We start from the raw sequence: 20,061 nt of genomic DNA on the forward strand, positions 1-20,061 counted from the left end.
GATAACAATAAAGCAGTACTTGACACTATTGCCGGAGCTATGACATTTGGAGAGTTACTTTTAAATCGTCGATCTAGTTCGACGTCTTACCGATTGACCCCTAACCTCACCGGCTTGTACTGAACCCTTGGAATTTTTATTTTGTGACTTTTGGCGAGCCCTCTAAGGCTCATCGAATGAGCTCGCTGACTCACTGAGTAGGTCGATGAGTTTTTCTACAAAATTTTGTTTAACTCTGTTTTTTCACTAACCTTTCGCAGCTGTGTTTGTTTGAATTGTGTTGCCTTGCAGATATGGCTAGACCCAAGGTACCTGGAAGAAACCAACCACCTCAGAAGAAAGCCAAAGTAGTGGTAATTGCCACAGAGGTTTCCAATCCAAGGTCCACGCGAGCCAAAGTTCTTTCGACAGGGGAAAAAGGTATAGATAAAGGGAAGAAACCTTTGGAGCCAAGTTCGAGCAGTTCCACCTCCGACTGTATGGGTATCGATTCTACCCACCTCACCACCTTTGAATCTGAACAAGAGGCAAATTCGGGGTCTAAATCGTCGAGTTACGAATCCGAGCATGCTGATGATCAACTCCTCAAGAGAAGACGGGCTGAGTTACGCTCCAAGGCGCTACATGATCTAGTGAGACGCTAGTACTCCCAAATCATCTTCCACCTCCAGCACAGGCAGCTGAGGAGGCAGCACAAATGCTGCTAGTACAGACACCTCCATCTCGTTCGATGAATATATTAAAGGCTACCGGGTTGCGGACAATTATAGAAGAGAAGAGATTATCTACTGATGGGGTGGTGGACAGATACCTTGCTGTGTGGGATACAATTCGATTCCACAAATTTGAGAGATTCACACAACCCCGAGGCCCTTGTATACCTTCTTGGGTCCGGGAGTTCTATGAGGAGTATATGAAGCTGGTCTCAAAATGCCAGAAGAAGGCCAACTCATTTGCACCTGCTGATCATGTGGTGGTGCGAGGTAAAAAGGTGAAGTGTAGCAGCTCTGACATAAATGAATTATTGGGTTGGACATTTCAAACAATTCACTTTCTAGTTGACAAGATCTAGAAGAAGAGCCTTGATGACCTTAAGGGATGGTTGGCTCCCTTGATTTCAGACATTACACTACCATGGATTGAGGCATGGGTCCAACTTGAGAATAAGGACCTAACTGTGGCTTTGAGTTACCAGTTTGGGTTTATTAGCAACACACTCATACCGTCTCAGAACAAATCCATCCTCCGGCACGCGAAAGCAACTTTGTTGGGATCTATCATTAACCGAGATGACCTAAACCTCAGATTGATTATTGAGCAGGAGATGGCCATGAGGGCCAAGCAGAGTGATACATTGTTTCCATTCCCAATGTTGATCACAGAGATATTCGGTGAGCTAGAGTGCCTTTTGTGGCAAATACGGATGTGGAAGTGACTCCCATTTCCTCTACTGACATCTGGAGGATCGAGGCCGAGTACACTAGGGATGAGGCTGAGCGGAAGAGAGCAGCATCGATGGACACATCCCCGGTTGTTAATGTAGATACATTGGAGGCAAACATTTCTCCTTCCGCTCAAACTGGTGAGTCGTCAGGTATTCCTAGCTCTTCCACTCCTACCGCTTTTGCTACTCCCTGACCCCCGTTGATATAGGCCATGCTATATAATATGGGCCATCTAGCCTACTTGGCCGATGTACGTGCTTCCCGTGTTGAGGCGGCGGTCCAGGATTGCTTGAGCGGGCCATTGTTGTTGCCCTTGCCCCTATCCGAGCTGAGTTGCGAGAGCACCGAGAGTGGATTACTGCACATGGCCTAGCCTTGGATGCCCTCGTTGTACGAGTTGAGGCATGTGAGCAGGGAGGTTGCCAGCCTGATGATGTTACGACCTTGAGGGCTGATGTTGCAGAATTGAGGCGTGATGTGGATGAGCTCAAATCCACTGATTTATCTATGTTGTTACGCACTATGGACCTTCCCGAGGTTCCGAGTTCAGAGATTTTGGCTTATTTCTGAGACCCATACGACCATTACAACCAGAGATACCGTTTTAGTTGTTGAGGGTGATGATTCAGACACTCCTGAGACAGGTAAGGAGGAGTTTGGGACCCGTGTGGCTGCAATTTATGATGATCTTGAGGATTAGGAGGGTGCGCTGGTGCAAGCGGCGATGTAGGTGTCACTTCGAGATGCCTCAATGATTAGCTCCAGTGGAGCACAATCCACTGGTGGAAATGAGCCGAGCAATGGTGCTAAGACTGAGAGAGCCCCGGATGTGCAACATTCACCTTAGGCTTAGCCTGACAGGGGGATCTTGACTCTCTTCTTGTTTTATTTTTGAGACATTTACTTTATTTTACATTGAGGACAATGTTTGGTTTTGTTTTGCGGTGTGAGGTATCTTCATATGATTCATACGTCTTCTCGCCATCACAAATATACAAACAAAAGAAGAAAGGAAAGTTTATCTTTTTTTTATACTAATCCATAAAGAAAACCAGAAGAAATTTTATAATTGACTCATTTTATTTAGTATTTCAACCACCAAAGACAACAAATGTTCTGAGCTGTCGAAATATAAAAAATAACAGAGTGCGAGAAGTTCTACAGTAGCCCAAAAAAGGAAATAATCACAAATTGATTAACATACTCTTTAATTCTACAAACGTATTGTCTAATAGCTTGCATCAAATAAAGATAAGAACACGACTTGAAACTTGCAATTCAATTCACTCATATTCAGATGTATATACCTAAGTGAATATGCAATACTGATTTAAAAGCATGATGGCAGTAGTGAAATACTTACATTAGGCAACTAGTTTTTATAAACATCTAACATGGGCCACATATGACAAATTAGAACCTTAAACATGATGTCAATAGCCCTCTTCATATGATCAGACAACAATTCATAGGCATGCTTTACTAAGGTGGGAAAATACCATACAATAATAATACACTTAATTTCAGGTAGCACATAATGATCCCCTCCCCCTTTAGAGGATCCCCAAGTTATTATATATAGAGAGAGTGTTTAATACAAAATATTAAGGACCAAGATAAAGAAAAGATAAAACAATCCTTAAAAGAATTTTTTTTATCATGTCTAAAAAACACTAGTCCTTGACGAAGTCTTCATGCCTTGAACCTTAATGTTCAAGCCCTGCTAAGCGATAACAAAATACAAAGAAGATACCAATAACACAAAAATGTACAATAGTTAAGTGGTTATCACGTCAATAAACAAATATAGAAATGATAACATCTAAATATTTAAGAAAAAAATAATATAATAAACAACATATATATAGAGAAGGATATGGACTAACCTAGATGCTTACATTTTCCTTTTAGTTTCAACAGTTTACTATCAATATGTCCATTGTTAGGCTCTCTCCCTAAGCCTTATAATAGATAAAGTGATTCTCATAGTTATCAACAGTAATTTCAGCTACAATGGAGAAAGACCAAGCAGTACTCAAGTCGTTGGATTTGCAATGTGGTGATTGCAGAAGTCGTTAGTGATGTTCACCAGCCTCTTCTCACTAATTCTTATCATATCTCTAAATTTGGAGACAATTATTTAGAAGGTTTGTGTTCCTACAACATTAAAAGTTGTAGTTCCAAACAATAAAGATAATTACAAAATGAAGTTGGATTTGGAGGTTAAATTAGGGAAAAATTGAACTGATAAGGAAGAGGAAGAGTTTTCTCTAAGGACCTCACCCCTTGATGTGAATGCACTCAAGGTGTTTGATGAAATCTCTCTAGGAACTTGTTAAACCTATGTTGATGTGCCTTCTCAAGAAATTGATGTTTCACAAAGTTGTATTGAACTAGAAATTACTACCAAGAGCATAACGGAGTCAGCAGAAATTTTTTTATCAAACATCATATGAAACCACTGCTACTTTCAATGTCTATCCACCTACTTATTGTGATATTCAAGTGAAAAATATTGAATCCAAGTGCTCTTTGACTTATTCCGTTATAATCTTATCATGTCCGTGCTCTTGAAATTCTTGCTTTCAACAATGACATGGTCGTATACAACAAGGAGGACAACCCAATGAAGTTAGTGTTGATCGATAGTGTTTATCCAACAAAGGAAGGAAACACTTATCTGTTAAATATTGTAGTAGAAGCAAAGCAGTTCCTTGTTATTAACATCCCTGCTATGGAAGTGAAAAGGGTAACAACAACAGAGTGTTTTCCTAGCACATATTCCACTGTCAAGGAGTGCACAAGCTTAAATTTGATTCAACTTCAGAGAAAAGAAGAGAGGAGGAGACAAAAGGATCAATTGAAAGAAATGCCAAGTTATGAGTTGGAGGGGCTTTTTAACAAGATGGACGTATACCATTTCAGGAAAACTTCTCAAGTTGTTCTTCACGTCACAGACGCAACAGATAAGCTAGTGGCTAAAATTGGAGGAACACTTCTAATTGATGGCAAAAGTTAGAGTTCGGTGACATGTCATGAAGCTGAAATTGACAACTATGGAATTTTCATTTCAGGGCATGATCTTGTGCAAACAATCACAGTTATAAAACAGGGACATGTTAGTGGGTTGAATTTGTTCACTTAAGCAGATGTACTACAATCATCCAAGAAGCAATTATTTTCTAGAATTGTCCGTGGACCTGGGCAAAGGGCTGAGGAGGGAGTGATGTTCAGTGAACTTGAGGTGACCCCTAGTGATATTGGTTTGGAAAAATAAACAATTTAAACTTTAGCAATGTTCAAAAAATAACCCAGGGTAACTCATTGATCCTTCAGCTCAAAATGGGGATATAATAATGAGGATGATCGCTAAGTATTCAATGTCCAAAATACTAGATGAAGACATTAATGATGTTGTGTCGAGAATTTCAAACAGTATGTGTGAGATTTAGTGAGCCACAATGATCTTGAGAATTGTAATTGTGATGTCAACCAGCTAGTTTTGGTGGCTATATGTCAAGGTGCAAGAAATTATAACTTTGACATTCCTCAATGGCTTATAAAGGCCAAAGAAATGGTTATATGTCAAGGTTTTGCTGGTCTTTGTCCTCCCAAAAGTGGAAGAACAATGTATTTTATGGTTCCTAGTTACAGTGAGTGTATTTCATTGCCCTTCACCCCTTTGACAGATATTAAAAAGAGACTAGTTGATTTCCTCTATGAGAATTTGAGACATGGAGTTGTTGCAGCTTGAAAAGCTTCATGAATGTTTACCTTGTGGCTGGGGAAGCTAAGGGTTCTCATGCCATTGATCCTACTTTTGCTGCTAGACAAAAATATGCACCTTATTTTGGTTTTATGCACAAAATAAATTGTGTTAATGATCAGATTATTCCATGGAACTCTCATCTTTTAATGATTGTTGTTGCTATCTACTACAACACCATTTTAATGAAAAATTCAATGTTTCACATTCCTAATTTTGGAAGGTTGGGAAAAGGTGAATGGAATATTGGCAACAATCAGTTATGGCTGTTGACAAAAGTTCATAATGATATTGTGGCTTTATTGAAAGAGAATAAACATAGTTGCTTGGTTGACTGGAGAAGTAGATTGGGGCAGCTAAAGCGTAATCTAAAATGGATAAACAAGTTGTGCAATATTATTACTGTGAATAGGGATCAAACTCAGTTGGTAAGTATTACTTGGAGGTAATCATCAGATGTCTCACTTCAATTTCGGTATGGTCTTGCAATGAAGATGATACTTGAGTTTAAATATGGACAACTACAACCTGGTAGAATTTTGAGGCTAACTATTGGACTTTTGGTTTTAAATGTTGTATCTTTTACATGCTTCATTCTGTGTGTCCTTGGAGGTGAGGTGCAACAAAAGTTACTAAAGATGAAGAAGATGTATGATCTGCAAAGTTGATTAACTTCTACAAGTCTTGGTGAAAATGATGCTATAGAACCTATACACAAGTCATGCATTATCTTGGTGGTTGGCAGGGCATTAGAAAAATAGGATAGAGATGTGAGAAAAAGACTCAATGTAGTTACTTTGTTTGTCCTTAAAGCTGCTGACTGAAAGTTCATTGATATTGGATTGAAAAATATTGTCCATGTGCTTGTCTTCTCCTTGCAGTATGACTTTGTTAAGCATGAGTTTTGGAAGCATAAATTCAAGGATGCTCATTGGAGTTCAAGTATATTTTAGAAGACATTCACTATACCCTTCATGTTTTTAACCTTGAGGACAAGGTTTATTTTAAGGGGGAAGGAATGTTGCAAGTTGAACCAAGAGAGTTCAAAAGTGGCATATTTACATAGTTTCCAACCTTTACATTTTAGACCCAATCTTTCAATTGTTATTTTGTTAGGACCCTAAGTCAGTTTATTAGGATAATATTGTCATTTCTATGTATCTAGGGTTGTCTTTTGCGTTGTATAAATACCTTGTATGTACTCATTTTGAAGCTATGAATGAAATCATCCCTTAGATTAATTTAGTCTAGTTCTTACCTTAGCTTAGTTTGTAGCTTGTTTCCTTCTCAAATTCCATTCTTGCATCAATTATTATGCTTTTTCCAAATAAAACTAAGTGAAAAGAATGTCAACAATCAATTAGCTAATTATACAAATATTTGAATTAATAGATATGATCAGAATCTAATAAAAACAAGAGCATAATTCTAGAAAGGAGAGGGAGGCAATGTAACACCTCGAAAATTTCTAAGCTAAGACCTGAAAAATTCTATAACGCCTTGCAACTCTACTCTTAAAATTTGAATCGTTCGTGTAATACCTCAAACTTGGAAAAAGGTTGATGGGCATGTCTAAAGCCTTGAAAGAGACCATGGACCCTTCATGAAAGCCTAAATGGCTCGTGAAAGGGACCACGACAGTTTAGGGAAGTGGACCAACCATTTAAGGACTGTTAGGGAACAGTCCACATGGAAGAACCCCTAAATGGTCCGTGAACTCCTAGACAGCCGTTTAGGGGAGGATGCCCAGTTGTCCAGGGCTGCCAGGCAAGGGGTCTCCTGGACAATTCCTATATGGCCCGTGAGGTATTGTATGGACTATCCAACCCTCTTTCTAGAGGACCTCATCAGTTTTCAAGTTAATGTCAATTTCAAATCACCAGATCTCTCAACACATAATTAATTAGGTAGCCCATGGCCTATCAAGTTGAAGTTCTTTGAGTCCACTTTACCATGCCGCCAAGTTTGCCTCATTATGAGTTTGGAGTAAAAAGTTGTGCTTGTTTAAGTTTGAAGCTCTATCAGGTGAAACTTGACGATCGACTAAAAGGTCTTTGAAGTGTTTCACGGACCGTGAAACCTTAAACGGTCCATGAAACCTCCCTTCTTAGGCACCTTTTCAGTTTTAAAAGTTGGGGTTGTTTTAGACTTTCCCATATGTATTTGGTACTTACAGTACGTCATTTGAACCTCTATACTAATCCTAAACCAAGATGTTTTACGCCTAATTAAGGGCTTAGAAAGTGTTAATAAATTATTTTATGCTCATTAACACTTCAAGACACTCAAGCAAGGTTCCAAGATGAGAAAGCTATGGTTCAAGTGTTCTTCAAGTTTCTTAAATTTTGCCAAGAACTTTTTTCTTCCAGGTATGTAAGGCTATCACAATATTGGACTTGTTCGTTCTCACGCCCTACATCTACTTTCAAATCAGTAAAAGAGTGATCTAGGTTTCTATATTTAGATTTCAGTATTCTTGAGATAAGTTGATATTGAGTTTTGAATACTTGAGTTCTTGATGATTGAATTCCCATTTCTAATCATTGAATTGTCATACATTGTGTATTGAGATTATTGAGTTGATCATTCATGATTATTTTTTAGCATAAACCATATTCTTGAGTATTTAGTGAATTCTTATTGAGAATCTTTTATACAAAACTTTATTGTTTAAATTGAGTTTTGAGGAATTAAAGAGCAGTTTGAGAAAGAGTATAAGGGAACTAAGTATTTCCCAAATGTTTCATTTTTACATGAAGAAAAAAAAAGACTTTTTGAGAAAAGTTAAACAAGTTTTCAGAAAAATTAAGTACAGTGCACTTACCTCTTAAATTGGCCCCTTTTGTGTAATTATCTCAACCCAAAATGTACTTTTATATTAAGCAAAGAGAAAACTTGTTTTCTAAATGAACAATTACTTTGAGAGACATTTCAGAGCAGTTACCTCATTTAAAGGGACAGTTTTAGCAATTATCTGAAACTAGAGAAAGAGAAATGTTTTCATACGTTTGAACAAGACTATATATTATTGGGAGTAGTCTTCAACATCGATATGGGGGAGAGTTCAGATGACTCATAGACCCCATAAACCATGTCTTTCCAACATGGGTATATGATCATACTTTTAAGATGAATCCTTAGTGCCTTTGGGTAGAGATTTGTAGATCCACTTAGTAGAAAGGTTCTATATCCCGTCAGGATATAGGACAGTTCAGGCAACATGGAATTGATGATGTATCATCATGTATCTCATGGTGATGGTTGTCGGTTAGGGGATCTCCAAATAGTGTTAAAATATATTTTTATGTATCACTTATTATGTTGAGTTTCAGAGATGAGAAGTATTTTTTGTAAAGTTTAAATGATTTCATTCCTTTAATTATTTACATTCAGTTGAGTTTATGTTATATCTAGTACAGTCCTTTCATTCAGTTATTTTGCTTTACCTATATTACATACTAGTACATTCAAATATAGTGATTGCATTCGACCTGCATCTTTTTACAACACAGATACAAGTGTTTAGGATCTTCAACAGGCATTCCGTTGAGATCACTCTACACTCCAGATAGTTTTGGTGAGCCTCTTTTCATTCCAGAGACTTAACATTTACTTTTAGTTTAATTGTTTTGAGGCGTCGTGGGTCTTTCCTTGACACCTATCTTGAACATTAGAGGTTTCACAGTTAGATAAAGTTGAGGAGTCTTTCAGTATTTACCTTTCCTTAAAATGGTTTTACAAACTATTATACTTATATTATTAAGTATTTTACACAGTTTGAGTTAAGTATTTACGTTGAGTTTAAATGTTCAAAATCCTATTTTATGCCTATTATTGATTGAATGAATCTTTCGCTTAGTAGTCAGTCAGGCCAAGGGTTCTCTTGGGGATCAAGAATGGTTCTGGAGAGCTGGCCACGTCCAGGGTGTAGGCTCGAGACGTGACAAACTTGGTATCAGAGCCAGAGCTCAAGTTTCCTATAGGGTGTCTATGAAGTTGTGTGTTATTAAGATCTTTTTTATGGTTGTAAGGTCTCCACTTCTACAAATGATAGACTGTAGACATTTAAGAAAAGTTTCCCTTCTTTCATACTCTAAATCGGGCAGTAAAACTGCGTCATAAGGAACTTACTCAAACTCGTGTGTTTCTCAAATTCATTAGACTACCCCTCATACTCAAGGTGGTTGAAAAGCAAAGCCCAGATCCTTATCGATGAGTTACTCCCAAAAACGTCTTTAGAAAGTCATGAGACCGCAGAGGGGCTTGAGAGAAGCCCGTGAGTGAGCTTAAGTGTTGAGATTCGAAAGAATGCACTCTTAATTCATATGAATCATGCGTTCGAGCTAAAAGTGAGATGTACTCCCAGACTCTATTCTCTAAACCTTGTTTCAGTTGATACACTTATGAGGAAGTGTGTTTTAAAGCTTGGGTAGTATTTTTACCTGGAAAGATAGTAGGAGTTGCGATGTTATAAGGCAGTAGTAGTAAAAGATCCCAGAGTTAGAAGAATGCATACATAGGTATAGTAATCTAAGAAAGCGGGGTAGTTATGAGGTAAATTATGTTGTTGCAGTCATACACCCAGTAAGTTATTAATGAGGAGTTTTCCCTTATGGGTAGACTAAGAAGTGATGAGTTTTTGTGTATTTCATGATAGAAAATAGAGTAAGAGTTACTAATATGGATGAGTTAGAGTATACTTTAACCTAAAGGGAGTTTATGTTCATGTGCCATCGTGTTATTGAAGACCAAGTACAAATGTTGAATAAATGAGCAGAGTAGTCATAAGGTGATCGATCTAAGCTAGGCTTATGATTTTTAAGGGAGAGCCCCATGATATTTAAAGGGTTATAGAACAAATTTGGCAATGATGTATAGTGAATGGGTAAATAGTACTTAAGTTATGAAAGGAAATGTGATGGTAAACTGTAAGTATGTAGACTAAGAGATAATTATTGACTAGTCATGAGCTCTTAGTGGGCGAGTGTTTCTTAATTTTATCTAGTAGCTATAAGTTAGTATAGTAAGTGAGTAGTTATATTGATATATGTCTTTAGTAATAAACTCTAAGCTTGAATTTGAGATGAGTGTCGTGATCAATAGAATGGAAACACGAAGGTGATGATGTTAGTTTGAGATCTGATTCGGTAGATTTGACATAGAGTAGGTGCGGAATTAAGATGTTAGTTGCAATGATTGTGAGTGGTACAAGTATGGGATTCTGACTTTTAGATGAGAGAAATAATGTGCGACTAAGTAATTAGAGTAACAAGAGCCTTAAGAGGAGTACTCGAAATTGTATGTTATCAGACGAGGTTCCAATTAAGTTAATGATTTTTCATGTATGCCTAGATTGTATATTTAAGCTTTCAATATGGAATAGGTTAATGTAAGCACTATTTTTCATAAAAAGTTAGATGAAGCAGCCTTATAAGTCAATGAGAAGAGGTTAAGATAAGCATCTTAGAAAGAGTTCTTAAAAGGAATCTTAGTACTTGCATATGGAGAGTTCAGTAGCCATGAGATAAGCCTTTCCCGAGTATTAGCGTAAAGCAAAGTAGATCAATTTAGAGATGATGGAATAGATCCATAGCTTTAAAGTGTCAGCTTCAAACCTAAGGGGGAGATGACAAGATGAGAAACCAATTCAAGTGTTGAGAATTAGATAGTAATGTGTTGAGAAAGAGTTAAAGTGATACATCGATCCATTCATACTCTAGCGTATTTAACAAAGCCAGTCGTTACAACATCATGTTGATGTTTCTTATATCAAAATCATGTTAATGACTTATGCTCATACACTTCAAATAGATTCACATCTATGCTCAGTTCCCCGAATGAAGGGAAAGGACTTTAGCCCATTGATCTCAATCTTATTTCATAAAGTTATGGATATCAGCCTCATGATATAAATCTTATTTCATAAGGTATCATTGTATGCTTAGTCTCGCAAATCCATGATTACTCTCAATGGCCAGAATTCTCAAATGAATCGTGCTTATGATCTTTCGCCCTATAGCTCATTCATTGATCCTTTTTAGTTAGAGAGTGATGTTGATGATGGTAGTGGAGTGATGATAGAAGTAGAAGGTTGATGTTTCTTATGACGGTAGTAGTTGTATGCTTATTCCATCTAAGGTTATAAAAGTGGGGAAGGATGAATGAAGTTTTACCATGAGTAGTAGTTAGGTGAGAGTTGTTAGTTAGTTCCTGATAGTAATGCGTGAAATTTCAATTGATAAAGATGACGAGAGGAGCATAAATTCCTAGAAGGATTGGTTAGTAAGAGTCTGTGGACTGACTATAGTACTAGGCTTGAATGTGGTGTTGTTACATATGGATGAGTCCATGATGTATTAGATGCTTCTTGACTTGGACTCGAAGTTTTTTTTAATGTAGTAGTAAAGAGTAGTATTCTTGGGGGATGAGATTTCCTATAGAGGCATAAAACCTGAATTTTGTGATTTAGAGATTAAGCGTGAACACAGTAAGATCGGGGAGTTTAACTTAGACCTTGGTGAGAGTAGTCATAAATCCTTATAGGAGTTATAAGTCGCAACTAATGAGGTGAAGTATTCATCAAAGAGGTCATGATATAGAGGTGTTGCTAGGCTTGAAAGATAGTAGTTGTATTTCTTAAAGCGTAATAGCCCTATTCCTACTTCATGCCCAGATTTCCTTTGTTTAATGTACGATAACTTCACATAGAGCGTGACATTGTTCAAAAATATTGTTCTTGACTTATGTGATATAGACAGTACTAAACTCTTAGTATGAATCAATTCCGCCTATATTAGTAGGGAAGTTCAGAAGTCAGAGAGATAGTAAGAGTAACTCCTTTCAATTCTCAATCCAGCCGTCATTCGAGAATGAATGATCCCAAAGAGGAGATATTGTAAAACCCTAAAATTTTCTAAGTTAAGACCCGAATAATTCTATAACGCCTCACAAATCTACTCTTAAAATTTGAATCATTCATGTAACACCTCAGACTTGGAAAAAGGTTAATGGGCATGTCTACAGCCCTTAAACACACCATGGACCCTTCACGGAAGCCTAAATGGCTTGTGAAAGAGACCACGGTCCATTTAGGGAAGTGGTCCAACCGTTTACGGGATACCAGGGGAGGAGTCCACTTGGACGAACCCCTAAACAATCTCTGAAATTCTAGACGGCCCATTTAGGGGAGGATGCCCAACCGTCCAGAGTTGCCATGCAAGGGGTCTCCTGGACGGTTCTTTATACATATCGTAAGGGCTTGTACGGACCGCCCAACCCTTCGTCTATAGGGCCTCATCAATTTTCAAGTTGAGATCAACTTCAAACACCCATATCTCTCATAACATAATGAATTATGTGGCCTATGGCCTACCAAATTATACGTCTTTGAGTCCTCTTTCCAACGACACCAAGTTTGTCTCATTGCAAATTTGGAGTAAAAAGTTATACCCATTTAAGTGAAGCCTTTTCAGGCAGGTGAAAATTGACGACCGGCTAGATGGCCCATGAAGTGTTTCACTAACCGTGAAGCCTTAAACAGTCCCTGAGACCTCCCTTTTTAGGCACTTTTTCAGTTTTAAAAGTTGGGGTCGTTTTGGTCTTTCGCATATGAGTTCGACACTTAAACTATGTCATTTTAACCCCTATTCTAAGCCTAAACCACAACGTTTTACACCAAATTGAAGGCTTAGAAAGTGCTAACCAATTATTTCATGCTCATTTACAATTCAAGACATTAGAGCAAGGTTCCAAGAGGAGAAAAGTTAGGGTTCAAGCATTACTTAAGTTTCTTCTATATCGCCAAAAACTTTGTTCTTCCAAGTATGTAAGACTATCATATTGTTGGACTAGTTTGTCCTCACGCCCTACATCTACTTTCAGATTAGTAAAGGAGTGATCTAGGATTCTATCCTTAGATATTACTATTCTTGAGATGAGTTGATATTGAGTTTTGAATTCTTGAGTTGTTGATTATTGAATTCCTATGTCTAATCATTGACTTTTTATACATGTGTATTGTGATTATTGAGTTGATCGTTCTTGACTATTTTTTAGCATGTACCCTATTATTGAGTATTTAGTGAATTCCTATTGAGAATATTTTAAGCAAAACATTATTGTTTAAATCGAGTTTTGAGGATGTAAAGAGCAGTTTGAGAAAGAGCATTAGGGAACTAAGTATTTTCCAAATGTTTCATTTTTACATGAAAAAAAAGACTTTTTTGAGAAAAGTTAAAATATTTTTCAGAATGATTAAGTACAAAAAGTTACCTCTTAAAGATACCCCTTTTGAGTAATTATCTCAACCCAAAATGTAGTTTAGCATTAAGCAAAGTGAAAACTTATGTTCTAAATGAACAATGAGTTTTAGAGACATTTCAGAGTAGTTACCTCTTTTAAAATGATAGTTTGAGCAATTATCTCAAACCAGAGAAAGGGTAATGTTTTTATAAACTTGAGCAAGAGTATATATTATTGGGAGTAGTATTGAGCATCGATATGGGGGAGAGTTCAGACAACTCACATCCCCCATAAACCATGTCTTGCCAACATGAGTACAATATCATACTTTTTAGATGAATTCTTAGGGTCTTCGGTCAAAGCTTAGCCGATCCACTTAGTTGAGAGGTTCTATATCCCGACATGATATAGGACAGTTCTGGAAGCATGGACAAGACGATGTATCAACACGTATTTCATAGTGATGGTTGTCGGTTAGAGAATCTCCCAATAGAGTTAAAGTGTATTTTTATATATCACTTATTATGTTGAGTTTCAGAGATGAGTAAATATTTTTGTAAAGTTTATATGATTTCATTCCTTTGATTCATTACATTCAGTTGAGTTTATGTTATATCTAGTGTAGTCCTTTCATTAAGTAATTTTTCTTTGGCTATATTACATACTCGTACATGAAAATATAATGATGTCATTCGACCTGCATCTTTTTAGAATGCAGATACATGTGTTCAGGATCTTCAACAGGTGTTCCGTTAAGAACATTATACACTCTAGATAATTTTGGTAAGCCTCTTTACATTCTGGAGGACTTCACATTTACTTTTAGTTCAATTGTTTTGAGGCGTCGTGGGTCTTGTCCCGACACCTACCTTAAATATTAGAGGCATCATAGATACATAGAGTTGAAGAGTCTTTTAGTATGTACTTTACCTTGAGATGTTTTTGCAAACTATCATACTTATGTAATTCATTATTTTACAAACAGTTTGAGTTAAGTATTTACTTTGAGTTTAAATGTTCAAAATCATGTTTTAAGCCTATTATTTCTTGAATAGTCTTCCACTAAGTGGTCGGCTAGACCAAGGATTCTCTTGGGGAGCAAAAATGATTCTCGAGTGTCGGCTACGTCTAGGGTGTAGGCTCGGGGTGTGACAGTCAATCACTCAAAGGGTGTAAGAAATTGATTTGACATCAAGTAAGGAAGTAATAAAAATCATTGAATTAACAAAACCTACTACAATTTTCCCATATCTCAAAACTTTAAAGAGAGGTCATAGTAAATCAACTTTTAATTATGGTAGGCCAAAATAAGCAGATATTATGATATTGTACATCATAAGGATTCCACATTCCAATAGAGTAATTAGGAAAATACAAATTTGCTTCATGGGGTTGTACCTATCTGTCACGACTACACCCTGGATGTGGCCGACACTCGAGAACCATTGTTGGTATCCAAGTGAACCCTCATCCTGGCTTATTACAACTGAACAACTAACTCAAGCAATAATAGGCTTAAAATAGAATGAAATTCATTAAAATCAAATATTCAACTCATAAAGTCTGAAAAAAATACTCAATAACAATACTTATAATTTGTAAAACAACTCAAAGAAAGTAAATGTTGAGAGACACCTTGACTATTTCTATCAATGAAGCCTCTATAGTTCAACATGAATGTTGGGACAAGACCCACAAAACCCTAAAAAGACTAAACTGAAAGGGGAAAAAAGGGAAATTCTCCGGAATGCAAGGCGGGTCACCAAATCTAACTAGAATTCCAAATTATCTCAATGAAGCGCCTCATGATGATCCTGAACACCTCTATCAGCATTATTATAAGATGCAGATCAAATGACATCAGTACATTAAATGTACAAGCATACAAGGAAAACTAAAAATATAGATAAATGAACTAACAAGACTGGAAAAGTACTCACCTCAACTCAACTCTTTACAAAAGCAATAACAAAAGATTTACTTTTTAAAGCTTCATCAATAACACATATCAACTCAAGAATGTATATAAAAATACAATAAAATACTCTTTACTCGTATTTGGGAGATTCTCTAATCGACGACCATCAGTGTGAGCTATGTTATGATATAGTGTCTCGTCCACGCTGCCAAAACTGTCCAATACCTTGTCCGGGTATAGAACACCTCAACTAAATGGATCCACTAAGCTATGCCTGAAGGCACTAAGGATTCATCTAAAAAGTATTATTCTTTACCCATGTTGGCTACATGGTTTATGAGGAATGTGAGTTGTCTGAACTAATCCTCATATCGGTGCTCAATACTACTCCCAATAAATATATTCTCATGCACAAATATATAAAACATGTTCTTTCTCTAGTTTGAGATAATTACTCAAACTATCCTCTTAAAAGAGGTAAGTGCTCTGAAATATCTCTGAACTCATAAACTCGTTTAGAAATCTAAGTCTCTATGTTCTCAAAATAATACTCTTTCTTTATATAAAATGAAACATTTGGGAAAACTCAGTTCCCTTAAACTTTACTCAAACTCTCTTTAAACTTTCCTCAAAAACTCAATTCAAAACACAACAGTTGGCTTTAAAAATTCTCAAGATTTATAACTAAAAATAGGGTTCATGCTGAAATATAGACATTAAAGATTGAACTCAAGGATCTCAATGCATAATGTAAAGCGATTCAATAATTAGGAATAAAGTTTCAAAAAGAACCAGGAACTCAAGAACTCAAAATCAACTCAATAAGAATTCTTGAACTTTTCTCTTAAACTCATTTTAGTTTGGAATGTAAATTAAGACATGTGATTAGGACATGAAGGATCTCTCACGAATTAATGGAGCCTTTAGGAGTTAATAAAAATAAGAGAACTTAGTCATGATTCAAAGGAACACGTTCGGAAAGAAGCACAGAAAGAAAAAGGATTGGGAGACCCTAGTGTATTGTTGACACATCGCCCCATGACCTGAACTTCCAAAGTCAAGCCTTGGCGCATTGCTGGCGCGTCACGCCAGGCCATGAACTACTGAAGTTCAGCCTTGGCGCTACCATGTTGCGTCGCCCCAGCCTCCTACCCAAAAAATTAATGAATATTTCTTCTCAATGTAGGGTCCTAACTTATCTAGAATTGAGTAATTCCTTTTAAACTCTTCTTGATTCTAAAACCCAACACGAATTCATAGGAATTTCATACATTCCCTTTAAATAATCACAACTCATACTCAAGATCCTCAACCCAAGAAACTCAAAACCTCCATTGTTAAATAATGAAACTGAACTAAAGAACTACACAAGAATCTCTTAGTATAATGATTGCATAGACGAATTCATGAATGAATCTGATGTAAGGAGTGACGACGAACAACTCCATCACTATGAGAAGCCTTACATACCTGGAAAGAACAATGTTTTTGGCGAAAATTGATGGGATCTTGACGAACGCTCAAAAGCTAACTCTTTCTCCTCTTGACCTATTCTCTTATTTTTCTAAGTGTTGAGGAATGACAAAGAGTGTTTTAGAATCTGAATAGATCTTTTATTGGGTGAGGAAAAACATGCTAAACCTAGTGGGAAAAGAAAAACACCAAAATACCCCTTTCTAAAACGAGTGAGATGCCTTAAGTAGAGAGGCTTCACTCAAATTGGCATGCCTTTTTACACCGGGCATGAAATTTAGCAAACTTGGTGCCATTGGAAAAAGGACTCAAAGACCTTCAATTTGGTAGGTTATGGGGCACGTAAGTCTTTATGTTCTAAAAGATATGGTCGATTGAAATTGACCCAAAATTAAAAGTTGATGGGTGACTTGAACGAATTTCTCTTTAGCTTTTTTTGAAATCCGAGGTGTTACATCTAGTGACCTTAACACCTAAAAAAATTAGAATCACTCAGTGTAATCTTATTCACAAACGAATGATGGTTGGAGTCTTAACTTAGAAATTTTTGGGATGATACAATATCTCCCTCTTGGGACTATTCGTCCTCGAATGACGGCTGGACTGAGAATGGAAAGAGGTTACTTTTACTATCTTTCTGACTTCTGAACTTGCCTACTTTCATAGGCAGAACTGATTCCTACTAAGAGTTTTGAACTTTCTATGGCCATAAATCAAAAACGATATGAGTTTGAACATTGTCACGCTTTATCTGAAGCTATTTGACATGAAGCAAAGATATCTGGGTGTGACATAAAAATAATAATATTATGCCTTGAGTGACATGACTGGTAGCATTTAAGCTTAGCAAGAATCCTCAACTATGCTCACCTTTCTGATTACTGCACTCCATTAGGTGCAACTTATAGCTCCCACTAAAGTATATGACTACTCTTACAAATGTCTGAGTCAAATTGTTTGCTCTTATTGTGTTCAAGCCTAATATCTAAATAATAAGGTGCTAGAAAAGCGATGTTTATACTAATCTAAACTACAAGATTCAGGTTTTATACCTCTTTAAGGTATCTCATCCCAAGAAAAGTACTCCTTACCACTACATTCAATAAAACTTTGAGTCCTAATCAAGAGGCATATAAAACATCATGTACTCATCCACATGTAACAACACCACATTCAAGCCTAATAGTATAGTCAATCCATGGACTCCTACTAACCAATCCTCCTAAGACTTCCTCCTCCACTAGTCACGCGTTACTATCAGGAACTAACTAATTACTCTCTCCTAACTATTACTCATAGTAAAACCTCATTTACACCCTACTACAACAAACATAAGAAACATCAACATTCTCCTCCTATTATCACTAAACTATTATCATCCACATCCCACTCTAGCTAAAAAGGATCACTGAAAGAGCTTTAGGGCGAAAGATGTAACAACCCGGAAATCTAGTAAGACCAAGATAGAGTCTAATGGAAACTAGTAGGTGAAGCTAGAGCCTAATGTGTGAGCTTTTGAGTTTGATGTTTGGTTGTAGGTTGTATATTGACTTCCCGAGCTTAGGTTGAGGTGCCTAGGGGTTAAACGTCAAGGTAAGACCCCCCAAGGACCAACCAAGGTTCCTTGAGGGGGACCCAAAAGCCTAACCCCAAGGCTGCCCCTTAATGCAAAAAGTTGTCAAAATGTGTGACCTACAGATGGCCATCTGCGGCCAGTAGGTCAATTAACGCCCCGTAGGTTTTTCTCCATAGGTCAAGGCCACCAAGATCTTGCTGCAGACCCAAACCACGACCCCACGGGATGGGGCATGGTCCCATCCACGGTCCGTGGATGGGGGTCTCGTGGTTTGCACCTGTAGGTTGTCCAAACATCTCGGCCAAGGTAAATAATTTCCAACTAATTCCTTTTTAATTAGTTTCCAATAGGGGTCGTTTAATATGGTAATTATACATGTATATAAACTATTCTAAGTCATTAAAATACCTTTTAATGAATCATAACCCAAGACCCCAAATCAAAACCCAAATACTTTCCCTCCCAAAATCTTCTCTCTAGACTTCATTGAAGAACAAAGGAAGGGATCACGCTAGAGCTTCAAGAAGAGAGATTTCTCATATGAATTTGATGGTATTCTAATTCTAAAGTATGGATGCTTTTCATTCTTGGTTAGCCATCACCAAGAAGCCCCTTCAAATCATGTTTTCAAAGCCCCCAATTCTAGGGTTTTTCAATCTAGTCATGGGTCTCCTTCCAAAACGAATTCAATTGTTTAATTAAGGTTTATTATAATTGATTATGATGATTTATGATTGGATTAATGGAGTATTGATGTATTTTGATGAAAATCTCCCTTGGGCCCATGATTTCCCCTTCTTCCTAAATTGTGAACTAAGGTGTGACTTGATTGATCATGGAAGCTTAACAATCGATTATGTTTATGTTTATTATGTTGTTGAATCATGATATCTCTCTATCTAGTATGGTAATTCTATAAGTTAGGGTTGATCTTGATTCTTATCCTTGAAAGGTAATTTGCTAGGGTAGTATATGTTGATGAAGATTGTATATGAACTTGTTGATCTACTTGAAAGGTGGAGGTGTTTAATTATGATGTAGTTACTTGATGTTAGTATAATTCTACATGTACTATTGATTAACCTAAGATTCTTGGGTGAAATTGATGTAGCCTAGGGTTATGTCATGAAAGAGGCAAATTAAGGGTTTAGATGTGACCTTCTAAAATTGATGAACTTCTTGATTTTTTGATTTAGATTAGATCACCTAAACATGAATTTCTTATGAGTGAATCTTGTAGACTTGAATGAACTTGACTAGGTCTTACATGATGAATCATGGTTGAAGTAGTATTGAGATTTAGTTTACTTGATGCTATATTACTATAATTGAATAAGAATGAAGCATGTGTTTATTCTACCTTGAGAGTTAGGTTTACATGATGACCATGTGAGGTATTGCTTGAGAGTAATGCTCATAATATGAAGATGACTCCTAGGGCTTTAAAGGTAAAAGCTAAAAGGAATGAACTATGAATATTGAGGCTTTAAAGAAGAAGGCTATTATGCATGTTGAATTATATAAGGTACTATTGTAGAAGGAATTTACCCACATGACCTACAATGTGAGTATATGAGCTTATACATGCAATGAATGAACTATTTGAGTTATGATTATATACATGTCTATTATGATAAATGTT

This window comes from Solanum tuberosum, unplaced genomic scaffold (assembly GCF_000226075.1).
Source record: "Solanum tuberosum cultivar DM 1-3 516 R44 unplaced genomic scaffold, SolTub_3.0 scf00247, whole genome shotgun sequence".
Classification (NCBI taxonomy): domain Eukaryota; kingdom Viridiplantae; phylum Streptophyta; class Magnoliopsida; order Solanales; family Solanaceae; genus Solanum; species Solanum tuberosum.